The sequence below is a fragment of the Oncorhynchus mykiss genome, chromosome 26, assembly GCF_013265735.2.
Source record: "Oncorhynchus mykiss isolate Arlee chromosome 26, USDA_OmykA_1.1, whole genome shotgun sequence".
Lineage (NCBI taxonomy): Eukaryota > Metazoa > Chordata > Actinopteri > Salmoniformes > Salmonidae > Oncorhynchus > Oncorhynchus mykiss.
Window position 1 is genome coordinate 31,284,816 of NC_048590.1, and position 1,071 is coordinate 31,285,886.

A 1,071-nucleotide genomic window follows, 5' to 3' on the forward strand; every position below is an offset into this window, starting at 1 on the left:
AACTAGACTGCACATACAACACATGGCACTATGCATCTACACAGAACTGCATAGGTCTTTGAGTTATGTAGATACTAACCAGGAAACGAGGTCCAACACTTAATATCGAGAATGTATCATATATATATATATATATATATATATATAGTAATGAGAATTAAAGGCAGAAACAATGGAAAAAAATGGTTTACCTTCACGCTGAGCCTTTCATTTAAAATACTTGTCTAACGGGGTTATTCCTGTTTAATTCAATTCTATAAAACTCAAGGGAATCCAATCCTGAGACATGTCCTTGCCTTTTCAAACCAGTAGAGAGCAGTGCTAGACCAGTCAAACAGATCACCTTAAACCAGTAGAGAGCAGTACTAGACCAGTCAAACAGATCACCAGACTTATTTTCTTCCCCTCAGACAGTCATGAACTATTCTTTGACAGAGCTATAATTGTTCACATTGGACAGAATAACCTTTGTTGCCATGTCTAGAAAATCAGTCGTGGACAAGCGTAGGAGTGAGATGATTGTGTGAAGCTGGGTAAATCACATGACATTCCTCTGCTAATGATGAAATGCAAGAAAAGCCCTAATGTAAATTGGATTGTTGAATGTTTATCTGTTTCTTTTCTACACTTCTTTCCTAATGAAGATAACATGTCTTCTTGTTTGTACTTTTCAAGATGTTGGTACTCTAATAGTGTCTGAACTGGTCATTCATGTTTTGTTCTTCCAATCCAACTGTTGGATATGTCTGCCTTTTTTGACATATGAAGCCACTCAATTTCATCATTAACAGAATAACATTCTTGATCAAAGAAGTTGCATTGATAAACTGTAAATATATTTTTTTTACAGCCATTGATTTCCCTCTATTATAGCTGAATAACTGGGTGTGGGCTTCCAACCTAAAAATATCCTTCAGAGAGCCATCCTCCACTTCAGATCTTCACGAGGGTGAGTACACAGGGCTTTCTGGGAATTTCTGCTAGTTTGGTTTCTGCTTCTCACAAATTCCAAGGCAGAATCTGTTCACTGCGTTGGCTCGTCACACTGGAATAACACATAGGTAGACTATA